This window comes from Colobus angolensis, unplaced genomic scaffold, assembly GCF_000951035.1.
Source record: "Colobus angolensis palliatus isolate OR3802 unplaced genomic scaffold, Cang.pa_1.0 Scaffold160, whole genome shotgun sequence".
Classification (NCBI taxonomy): Eukaryota; Metazoa; Chordata; class Mammalia; order Primates; family Cercopithecidae; genus Colobus; species Colobus angolensis.
Genome location: NW_012114711.1, coordinates 8,226,123 through 8,235,106, shown reverse-complemented (window position 1 = coordinate 8,235,106; position 8,984 = coordinate 8,226,123). Strand labels below are relative to the sequence as shown.

At 41.2% G+C, this 8,984-nt stretch overlaps 1 long non-coding RNA gene across 1 annotated transcript in view; it reads left to right on the top strand.

Moving 5' to 3' along the window:
• LOC105508385 overlaps positions 1 to 7,853 on the top strand; it is an 8,574-nt gene extending 721 nt beyond the window's left edge. The window contains exons 2-3 of the long non-coding RNA XR_001001258.1: positions 5,609 to 5,764; positions 7,518 to 7,853. This is a non-coding gene — a long non-coding RNA (uncharacterized LOC105508385). The remainder of the gene's footprint in view (positions 1 to 5,608; positions 5,765 to 7,517) is intronic.
• Positions 7,854 to 8,984: the final 1,131 nt, after the last annotated feature.

Genomic DNA, 8,984 nt, shown 5'->3' with positions numbered 1-8,984 from the left:
CTTTCTTTCTTTCTTTCTTTCTTTCTTTCTTTCTTTCTTTCTTTCTTTCTTTCTTTCTTTCTTTCTTTCTCTCTTTCCTTCCTTCCTTCCTTCCTTCCTTCCTTTCTTCCTTCCTTCCTCTCTCTTTCTCTCTCTCTCTCTTTCTTTTCTTTTCTTTCTTTGAAACAAGGTCTTGCTCTGTCACCCAGCCTGGAGTGCTGTGGCAAGATCTCAACTTACTGCAGCATCCACCTCCCACACTCAACCTATCCTACTACCTCAGTCCCAAGTAGTTGGGACTACAGGTGTGCACCACCACGCCAGGCTAATTTTTTTTTTAATTTTTTATAGAGATGAGGTCCCACTATGTTGCTCAGGCTGGTCTTGAATTCCTGGGCACAAGCAATTCTCCTGCCTCGACCTTCCAAAGTGCCGGGATTACAGGTGTGAGCCACCATACCCAGCTCTCACCTGGACTTTCTTCCCTCTTCACATGTTCTTCTTTGACAGCTGTGTCACATAAACAACTTCTGTCCTTGTTGAAAGAAGAAACTGTGAAATGCCAGGACAATAGGTGTGCAGGGGGTAGTGAGCTTGAGATACACGAAATAGTCAAAGAATGGGCAGGACCAGCCAGGCAGCTTGATTCGGCAGTGTGTATAATCATTACTTTGTGATAATTTTTATAGTCACCATCTGCTTACAAATAATGTTTTTAAAACAGGACCTTAATTCAACCTCTACAGATTGCTTGTGTTAAATTATTTGGTCTATCTCACAACTGGTAGGAGCTTTTCAAAGAAAATTTTTTAATTCATTTACACAGAGTTGAATGTTTAAATTAGATGAACATATCATCACTTTTATTTTAGTCACAGTTTTCTTCTCTTGTTTTGATGTGCTGTTTGACTTTTTGCCTTGCCAACCCAGATTCAGCTGTCTTCAAAGTATCTTCGGCTATCATTTAAAAAATCAGCTTTCGGCCGGGCGCGGTGGCTCAAGCCTGTAATCCCAGCACTTTGGGAGGCCGAGACGGGCGGATCACGAGGTCAGGAGATCGAGACCATCCTGGCTAACATGGTGAAACCCCGTCTCTACTAAAAATACAAAAAAAAACTAGCCGGGCGAGGTGGCGGGCGCCTGTAGTCCCAGCTACTCGGGAGGCTGAGGCAGGAGAATGGCGTAAAACCCAGGAGGGGGAGCTTGCAGTGAGCTGAGATCTGGCCACTGCACTCCAGTCCGGGCGACAGAGCGAGACTCCCCCTCAAAAACAAACAAAAAACAAACAAACAAACAAAAATCAGCTTTCTTTTCTTTAGATAATTCTGCAACGTGAAGAATTAAAACAATATTGTCTAGTTGTGCTGTTGACTCTCGTGCACTCATGCAGTCTTCAGGAAGCTAAATCATTTTCATGTGGCTGCTTAGGTTTCAGAGCAAGGTTCCCATAAGCACATGCTCTTTTTTGGGGAATGATGATAAATCCATCTGTTTTTCTTTCCTATTCTTCATGATATAGAAAATATAAGCTGTACAGAGGATATAAATTACTAGGAGTCTATATGCCTTTAAAAATGCATCTCCTAGACAAAAGATTTGTATTATTTTTGTTGAACAGTACAGCTTAGGAAAAGAAACTATAAATCTATAAAACTGATATCTATCAAAATATTTTCTATGGGTTCTAATTTTTTCTTGTCCATCTGTTGCCGCAAACTTACAAATGAGAAATAGCAATTATTATGAAAACACAAAAACCAAAGAGTGCTTCCTTCCAGTTTTGGAATAGGTTATATTATTTTGTATGTCTTCATCTGAGGATGTAAAATATCAGTGGAAACCTCAGTGACTCTGCAAAGTAGATAATTTTATATTGTTTTGCAGATAAAGATAATGACATATTAAGAGGTTAATTAAGTCCTGGGATCATATTGTCACACCCAAAAGTGGATTTTAAAGTTCAAATTCAAGGATCAGAAGTACAATTTGCCACCAAACCACTTCAGTAGGAATTTCCAGATTCTGACACCAAGACTACATCTGGCGTAAGGATCTGAAGGCTGACTGGCCAAAATTTTTCTCCATCTCTCCTGTCCTCCCTCCGTTTAATCAAATACATTGTAGAATGAAAAATAGGTTTTGTAGCTATCTTGCTCTCCCAAAAGTTTCATCTGTAAAATAGAGATTATAATACTAATACTTATCTCAGAGAGTCATTTTGAGAGGGAAATAATAACATGTAAAGAATTTATTATACACCCAGGAACTTAGTAAGTACTGGACAGTCAGCTCTCCATATCCCCAAGTCTTCATCCAAGGACTCATCCAACCTCTAGTAGAAAATATTCAAAAAAATACACATAAAAAAACAATGCAATATAACCCTATTTACATTGTAATTGGTATTATAAGACTACTTATAATTTAGAGATGATTTAAAGTATATGGGAAGATGTGCATAGGTTATATGCAAACACTAAGCCATTTTATAAAAGGAACTTTAACATCTTGGATTTTGGTATCCATGAGGGGGTCCTGGAACCAATCCCCATGGATACTAAGAGATCACTAGAAATGTTAACTATTATTATCAAGATGATCAGCAAATAAAAGAATGAAATGAAGGGCGTGAAAACCTCTTACCTGCTGCAGGTTAAAAGAATGCTTGCTGGCTGGTGGGTGTGGGGATGCACTCTTATAGTACCAGCTACTCAGGAGGCTAAGGTAGGAGAATTGCTTGAGCCCAGAAATGTGAGGCAGGCCTGGGCAACATAGTGAGAAAGTGTCTACTGTTGTTTCCAAAAGACTGGAAAGAAGAGAAGACTCTTCTGTGGACATACAAACTTTGGAGCAGAAATTCTATCAATACTATTATTATTATCTGCCTACCTATTACCTAGCTAATATCTGTGTATCAATTATCTATTATTATCTCTTTTCTATCTGTTATTTATTATTATTGTCTATTACCCTATTATCCAAGAATAAAGTTTTTATCCTGTAATTGTCCCATTTATCCATGGCCAGTTGACGAGGACCAAAGACTTTATCACAGAGACACCAGAAAAAATATTGAAGTGGTAGCCAGCAACCACTTAAGAAATTGCCAATATTTGATGTCATTTCAACTAAATAAGCAGCAATTTCATATGATTCAGCCTAGCAGACCTTGAATCCAGATACACCCAGGCAAAGGATTCAAAACCAAAGCAGACAGTCTGTTTCTACCATTTCTTCTCATTTACTTCCAAAACGTGAAACAACCATATAGTAAAAAACAATAGAATAGGAAATAGTGATTAACTACAGCTGTTGGAAGTTTAGAAAGTATTGATATAATTAATCCAATACAATTTCAGTTTGTTGCTTTTCCATTTTCAAAAACCATTTTAGATGTAGGAAATGACATTTTCTAAATATAAGTAAATATCACATTTTTTTTTTTTTTTAAATTATAGCTATTTCTATCATGAAAGCCCATTCTCTCTCTCTGTTTTTAAGACAGGGTCTCACTCTGTCACCCAGGCTGGAGTGCAGTGGCCCGATCATAGCCCGGGCTCAAGAGATCCTCCCACCTCAGAGTTCCAAGTAGCTGGAACCACAAGCCCGTGCCACCGCATCTGGCTATTTTTTCTTTTTAATTTGTTGTAGAGACAGGATCTCACTATGTTGCTCAGCCTGGTCCATTGTCTCTAAATGGGATACAGATATTTTAACAGTTTTTCGTAGATCAGCTTTACTTCTATGGGACAAGGTTATTTTTAAATAAAATTCTCTACTGCCTTAGACTATATATTCTTGTTATGTGTTAAATATCTCTATTTTTGAAGAGAATTTTAACAAGATATTTTTATACCTTCCTTCTCGCTGTTTTCTGCTTCCTTAATTGGTCACCTAGCTAATGGAGCTTCCTATTTGAAACATTGCAGCTTCCCTGTCAAGGGGACGGAGTCAACATGCTGTAATTATAGCTGTCTTCGAGGGTTGGATTATTATTCTGTCGATCTGACGTTCATATAAACAGAGCAGCTACCCATTGTAGTGTATGTGCAGTGTTTACCCAAACAGAGTAAACTCAGCCTGCTAACGACATGACGTGCCCTCCAACACACAATTATATTTCACGGCAGTTCAGAGGTTTTCTGATGTAACATCTGTAATACAACTTTCCCTGCCAAAGTTTTACAAATTGCACATTCTGGCAAATGATCAATGATACTGAGTCAACACTATTATTCACAGCTGGATCTCCTCAAGAAAATAGGTTGGAATATTAACCTGAAGTTTTCTGAAAAGCTCCCATGGTACCTTTGCTGAAGAGATGTTCAACCTAACATCTCCTGATATGGAACCAGCGGTTTGAACTGTAACTCAGTTAGATAAGTTAATAGGGGAAGGCTATGATGTCATGATGCAGGAAATGACTAAACATTTTTTTTTTTTTTTTTTGAGATGGAGTCTCGCTCTGTCACCAGGCTGGAGCGCAGTGGCACCATCTTGGCTCACTTAAACCTCCAACTCCCTGGTTCAAGCGATTCTCCTGCCTCAACCTCCCAAGTAGCTGGGATTACAGGCATGTGCCACCATGCCCAGCTAGTTTTCGTATTTATAGTAGAGATGGGGTTTAACTATGTTGGCCAGGATGGTCTTGATCTCCTGACCTTGTGATCTGCCCGCCTCCCAAAGTGCTGGGATTATAGGCGTGAGCCACCGCGAAATTACTAAACATTACTTTGCAGTATTCCTGGAGTTAGGGAGGGGGTATGGATGGCATTGTGAGGGCACCGATGGTAACCCAGGTCAGTGAGACTTTAAATGGACCATTACTTTGTCCTTCTTTCTAGAGTTTCAGACATTAAAAATATTAACTTGTGGCTGGGCATGGTGGCTCATGCCTGTAATACCAGAACTTTGGGAGGCCAAGGCAGAAGGATCACTTGAGCCTACAGGTTCAAGACAAAGCCTGGGCATCGTGATGAAACCCTGTCTCTACAAAAAATACAAAAACGATCCAGGAGTGGTGGCATGCACCCCTGTAGTCCCAGCTGAGAGATGGGAAGATCCTTTGAGCCCAGAAAGTTGAGCTATGGTGAGCCATGGTGCTGCCACTGCACTCCAGCCTGGGTGACAGAGTCAGACCCTGTCTCAAATAATAAAATAAAATAAAATCAAGTATTAACTTGTTCAAGATCCTGTTTCACAGCAGTCATTGATGAGACAAATGAAACACTTTAGTACACCTTAAAAAAATCCCATCAGTGTGGCAGAACTAGTTTTATTATCCCACTTCCTAAAAAGCCATGAGACCTCATCAGCCATGGAAGAATCTATGTAAAGCTGAAAGAATCTGGCCCTTTAATGATGCACAAAGACGTGTGCATGGATTTTGCAAGTTCCTACTTTCACCTTTATAAATGCTGGGTTCCATCCATGTTTTAGTTGATTGGAGTTTTAAACAAAATCAATACAGATACCATAGTATGTAATTTCAGAGACTTTTTTAAGTACAAAAATGTACTTGGGCCCCAAAATGTGTTAGGGCTATGTGCTGCAATTGATCTTTCACAGTATGAGAAATCCAGGCCCCAGCTGACCTGGGAGTTAAGAATGATTTTTTACATTTTTAAAGGGTTGTAGAAAAGGAAGAAGAATCGGCAGAGACCATTTGTGGCTAGCAAAGCCTAAAATATTTCCTAACCGATCCTTTGCAAAAAAAGTTTGCCGACTCTTGTAGTCAGCAGCTCCCCTACTGTGCACAGTCTGTGTGCCATCTCATCTAGTAAAGGTGAGTAAAACCATCCCTGCCCCTAAGCAATTTACAATCTGCATATAAGGGGCAATAGCCTAGTAAGCAAAAGGCGAAAGAAGATGGCGCCAGATAAGGGCTTCAAAGGAAGAGAGACCAGGCTTGGTGGGGAAATAGGGAGTGGCTTCTTAGCAGGTTTTCTTTAGATGAACTTTGAAGATAAAAAGAGATTTTGATGAATAAGGGTGGGTGAGATGGAGAGGGGTCAGTGCTGTATACTGGAACCAGTGAGGGATTCCATTTCAGAAGCACCTGGAGAGGCTAGAGGGTAGATTCCAAGACTAGAAAGTGAGGAGAGGGTCGTAAGCTGGAGGCTATGATGAGGAGAGGAGAGATTCCCACACTTAGAGGCCAAAAGGACAACAGTTTGCATTTTACTTTGGTGTTGGAAAGAACCGTAGTCTCATATGGTTACACGGAAGTGTTTTATGATAATCAGTGAAAAATGAAGAAAATAGTCTCTCTTAGGCTGAGCACCTAGGAAATGAGTGGCTCTTGGCTGTAAGCCAATGAACAATATTAATATGTGCAGTTACCAAGTCACCATTAACACATAAAGCACTGCAGGGTTTCCATCTATTCATCAGAATTCTTGAAAGTCCAATTTTAAGGCAGTTCAAACAGAGGCGAGGCAGCTGAACTTGGTAAGGCTGCCAGGAACACTGAGTTCTGCCTCTGAATTTGCCCCTGACTCAGTGCCTGACCTTCGGCAAGAACTCAACGTCTCACTATCTCAGTTTCCTCAGCCATAAAATGGGGATAACAGACCTTAGCCACCTCATAGGAGTGTCATAAATGTCTACAAAAACCTTTCAAGGTAAGTGCTCCTGGAAATGGATAAGATGGGGAGGGTTCTTTTTCAATCGTCTAGAGGGGAAAATGAGGTTATCAAAATTAAAATAGGAGACTACTTTGTAAAACAGAAATGATTGTGGACGAATGATGCAAAGCCTACAGATGAGTAAAGGTACCCATAGTCTACTAGTCAAAATCTCTGTCTGCTCAACCTTCTGGGCTCAAGGGATCTTCCCACCTCTCAGCTGGGACTACAGGGGTGCATGCCATCACTCCTGGATAATTTTTGTACTTTTTGTAGAGACAGGGTTTCACCATGGTGCCCAGGCTTTGCCTTGAACTCCTAGGCTCAAGTGATCCTCCTGCCTCGGCCTCCCAAAAAATCTCTGTCAAAATTCTAAATTAACGTCAGGACATCTTCATTGTTGTTTAAGGATGGGAGAGAATATTCAAAATCAGACAGGACCACCTTAGAGAATGCGGTCTCACATATCTGTTCTATCTGCATTTTCGAAGCTTGGAATATTCTGCTCAATTCTCCTGGGTATTATTCAGTTATAAAGGTGCAGAGGGAAGCATCTCTCCTTCTGCACTTTCTTTACTCTGTAGATTTTCCTAATCTGTCCTAGAGAGGGACTGTGGCAGGGTCTGCAGACAGAAGGGCTGCCTGGTAGCCAGCCATCTTTGTATGACCTGTGCCATTGGCCGTTGGTGGCCGAGGAAGACACTAAAGTCTCTCAAGAAAGCTGAAGACCCAACCCCGAGATGTAGCCACACTGCACCTGGAGCAGACAATTGGGCTAGAAGACAAGTTCTGCTCTGCTCTGGAAAGTGTGAGTGGTAAAATATTTCTTAGGATCCTACTGAGAACACTTGCCATTTTAACCTTCTCTTTCTCTCTCTCCTTTCCTTTCTTAAATAAATTTTTACCTTACAGTTGTCCAGAGAGGAAAGATAGGCCAAAATAGTTCAATATGCTGTCTTACTGGGAGGACAACAACTTAAGCCACAAAGCCCTGAGTTTGACCCTAGAACTCTGTGGCTACTGATGACTCATCTTGAAAATTATCAGATTGAATCTTCTCTACTGGTTTGATAACAACTGATGAGTGGAAAAAGAACGCCAATCAGATGCGCATGCTTAATAAGCAGCCTCCTTATCCCCCTCTGCAAATTTGTTCTTTGGATCATCTACACTTCGCTGTATGTTGAAGAAGATATGCTATCCATGCAATCCTTGTGGACTGCTTGATTAAAAAGTGGATAAACTGTCTTCAGGCCCTTGGAGTCTGGTGCCTGTGTGAAGAGGGGAATGAGGCAGAAGTAGCAGTCAGTGGTGGCTGAAGTAGGAGAAAGTACTTGCTAATGAAATCTTGATTTTTCTGTGGCTTTTCTGTGCAATTGGGTGGCTAAGTAGGAAAGCCATTGGAACTTCACTATATCAATTCTGCTTTTCTTGTTTTTTGGAATTCTAAGTCACCAAGGCTCCCTGCCACCCTATCCATCTATAACTTTTCATCACTTTTTCCTCAAAGTAAGAAGTGTGTCCCAGAAAATGTGCCTTTGTGACTCAGCAACATTTCAAATCCATCTGAGCCTTCCCAGCGTTCCAAAAGAAATACTGATTTGAATTCAGCTGCTTAAAAAACCAGTCTCTAAGCAGACAGCTTGAAACTTCCTTACAGCAATAGTTTAGGCTCTGGAGGGGAAATCGGTTTGTTTTCAGTTGTTTTAATTTTTCAGTTAATTCATTCACCACCTGATTATATATGATCTTTTGAGCCCAATACTCTGCTAAATTAACCTTGACTTTCTCTCTCTCTCTCTTTCTTTTTGACAGAGCCTAGCTCTGCCGCCCAGGCTGGAATGCAGTGGCACAATCTCGGCTCACTGCAAACTCTGCCTCCAAAGTTCAAGCAATTCTCCTGTCTCAGCCTCCCGAGTAGCTGGGATTACAGGCACCCGCCACCATGCCCAGCTAATTTTTGTATTTTTAGTAAAGATGAAGTTTCACCCTCTTGGTCAAGCTGGTCTCGAACTCCTGACCTCAACCTTGGCCTCTCAAAGTGCTGAGATTACAAGTATGAGCCACCATGCCTGGCCTTACCTTGATCTTTTTTTTTTTTTTTTGGGCCGAGTCTCACTCTGTTGCTCAGGCTGGAGTGCAATGGCTTGATCTTGGCTCACTGCAACCTCCATCTCCCGGGTTCAAGAGATTCTCCTGCCTCAGCCTCCCGAGTAGCTGGGACTACAGGTGTGGGCCACCACGCCTAGCTAATTTTTTGTATTTTTACTAGAGAGGGGTTTCACCATGTTAGGCAGGCTGGTCTTGAATTCCTGACCTCAGGTGATCCACCCTCCTCGGCATCCCAAAATGCTGGGATTACAGGTGTGAGCCACCATG